Source organism: Corapipo altera, unplaced genomic scaffold (genome assembly GCF_003945725.1).
Source record: "Corapipo altera isolate COAL_440 unplaced genomic scaffold, ASM394572v1 60579, whole genome shotgun sequence".
NCBI classification, from domain to species: Eukaryota; Metazoa; Chordata; class Aves; order Passeriformes; family Pipridae; genus Corapipo; species Corapipo altera.
In genome coordinates, this window is record NW_020888375.1 from 66 (window position 1) to 2956 (window position 2891).

Consider the following 2891-nt stretch of genomic DNA (forward strand, 5'->3'; position numbering starts at 1 on the left):
GGCGGTGCCGGAGGAGCCGCGGAGCCCCCGCGGAGCCCCCGCGGTGTCCCCCCGGCCCCGGTTCGGGCCCCGCTCGGTCCCGAAGCGGCGGCAGCTCCGCCACCTCCGGGAAGCGCCGCGGCACTTCCGCCTTCCGCCACCTTAACGGAACTGGCGCGCGTTGCCGAGCAACGGCAGGGGCGCGATCTCTCCGCGCGACTCGTTGGTCTCGGAGGACCGGTGGAGACCGCTCTGCCGCTGAGGGGCGCGGCCCGAGCGGGGAGGGGGGCGTGGTCTCCTCTAAACCCCGCCCCCCCGGGCGTGGCTCACCGGGCAGCGCCCCCGACCCCCACCCCCGTGACCGCGGGTTCGAGCCCCGCCCCGGGCGCGCCCGCGGTGTTTTACCCCGAAATCTCTCTCTTTTTTTTTTTTTTAGAGTTTTTCCCCGAATTCCTCCGCCCGGCGCGGGCGCGGGGGGGGGGTGGAGGGCGGCGGGGGCCCCTCGGCGGTGAGCGGAGCGCGGCCGTTGCGCGGCGGGGCGCGGAGCGCGGCACGGCGTTTCTGTAGTGTAGCGGTTATCACGTTCGCCTCACACGCGAAAGGTCCCCGGTTCGAAACCGGGCAGAAACAGCGGCTCATTTTTGGGGCCCCTTTCCCTCCTTCCTTCTTTTCCCAGAATCATCCAGGTTGGAAAAGACCTCTGAGATCACCGAGCCCAACCTCCCCCCCTCCCTTTCCATCCCCTCCCAGCCCCAATTTTTCCCTTTATTTCACTTTTCCAGCCCCCTTTTTTTTTTTTTTTTTTTTTCCCCCCCCTTCTTTTTCCGCCCCCCCTCTCTTGGGTTTCTCCCCCCCCCCCAGACGCTGCTCCAGGCCCGGCCCCGCCCCAGTGCCACCAGTTCGAGCTCTATCTGCGTCCTCCATCTGGAACTGGGACGGGAAAGGGGAGAGGAGGAGGAGGAGGAGGTGAAGAGCAAGGACAGGAGGTGAGGAGGAGGAAGAAGAAGAGGTGACGAGGAAACAAGGAGGTGAGAAGGAGGAAGTGAGGAGGAGGAGGAGGAGAAGGTGAGGAAGAAGTAAGGAAGGGGTGAGGAGGAGGGGGAGAAAACAAGGAGCAGGTGAGGAGGAAGCAAAGAGGAGGAGGAGGAGGAGAGGAGGAAGCACCACGTCCTCACCCTCCCTCTCTCCTCCCATCCTTCTCCCACAGGATCCTCAGGGCCAGGAGCTGATCTTCAACCACCAGAGTGGAGGAAGAACCTCCTCCTCCTCTTCCTCCCCACCCCAGGGACCCCCCAGAGCCCCCAGGACCCCCAAATCAGAGCTGAACGTGGAGGAGGAACCTTCTCCTCTCCCTCCCTGACCCCAGGACCCTCAGGGACCCCCAGGGACCCCAGGACCCCCAAATCAGAGCTGAGTGCAGAGAAAGAACCTCCTCCTCTTCCTCCCTGACCCCAGAGCCCCCCAGGCCCCCCCAGTCCCCCCAGTGTCCCCCATGGACGTGGCCGATCAGCTCCGGGCCGAGGCGTCGTGTCCCATCTGCCTGGGGCTGTTCCAGGACCCCGTGTCCATCCCCTGCGGCCACTCCTTCTGCCGGGGCTGCATCCAGCGCTGCTGGGACGGCCCGGGGGGCTCCGGGGGGGGCTCGGGGGGGGGGCCCAGAGGGTTTGGGGGGCTCGGGGGGCTCCTTGTCCTGCCCTCGCTGCCGGAACGTGGCCCCCGAGCGGAGCCTGAGGCCCAACCGGGAGCTGGGGAACGTGGCCGAGATCGTGAGGGGGCTGCGGGATTTCGGGGGTCCCGGCCCGGGGGGGCTCTGCCCGAGGCACGGGGAGCCCCTGCAGCTCTTCTGCCGGGAGCAGCAGGTCCTGCTGTGCCTCGTGTGCGGCCGCTCCCCCCGGCACCGGCCCCAGGCGCTGCTGCCCGCGGACGAGGCCGCCCAGGAGCTCAGGGTGAGCCCTTGGAAAGCTCCTCACGGGGCTGGGATGTTCCCAGTTCCGCTGCCAGGCCTCCCTTTCCGCTCCCAAAGTGCCCCTTTCTGCTCCCAAAGTGCCCCTTTCCACTCCCAAAGTGCCCCTTTCCGCTCCCAAACTCTCCCTTTCCACTCCCAAACTCTCCCTTTCCACTCCCAAATTCTCCCTTTCTGCTCCCAAACTCTCCCTTTCCACTCCCAAACTCTCCCTTTCCACTCCCAAACTCTCCCTTTCCGCTCCCAAAGTGCCCTTTTCCACTCCCAAACTCTCCCTTTCCGCTCCCAAACTCTCCCTTTCTGCTCCCAAAGTCCCTTCCTGGGGGTAAAACCACTCCCAAAGTCCCCCTTTCCACTCCCAAACTCCCCAATTCCTCTCCCAAATTCTCCCTTTCCTCTCCCCAATTCCCCCTTTCCGCTCCCAAAGTCCCTTTCCCGGGGATGAAACGTTCCCAATTCCACTCTCAGGCCTCACTTTCTGCTCCCAAAATCTCTCTTTCCACTCCCCAATTCCCTCTTTCCACTCCCAACTCTCCCAATTCCAATCCCAACTCTCCCAGTTCCAATCCCAAATTCCCCCTTTCCACTCCCAAAGTCCCCTTTTCTGCTCCCAAATTCCCTCATTCTGCTCCCAGTCCCCCTTTCTACTCCCAATAATAAATAATTTTATTTCTCTTGTGTATTATATATATTATATAATATATTTTCATATATTATAAATTATATTAATGTATTATATACCAATATATCATTATATATTTATTATAATAAATAATTCTATTTATTAATAATAAATAATTCTATTTATTAAGTGGAGCCCCAATTTCTGGAGGCCACGGGTGTGGGTTTTTTTGGGGCTAAAATCTCCCTTATCAGGAGCTTCCAGCCCGCGGGTTTGGCTCCGGTTCTGCCCCTCCTCCCATCCCAGGCGAGGGACAAGGGAATTCCC

The 2891-nt window shown here is 61.2% G+C and overlaps 1 non-coding gene across 1 annotated transcript; it reads left to right on the forward strand.

Annotated features, from left to right (window-relative positions):
* Nucleotides 1-536: 536 nt before the first annotated feature.
* TRNAV-CAC lies at nt 537-609 on the forward strand. The gene has a single exon. It is a non-coding gene; the product is annotated as a tRNA-Val (tRNA).
* Nucleotides 610-2891: the final 2282 nt, after the last annotated feature.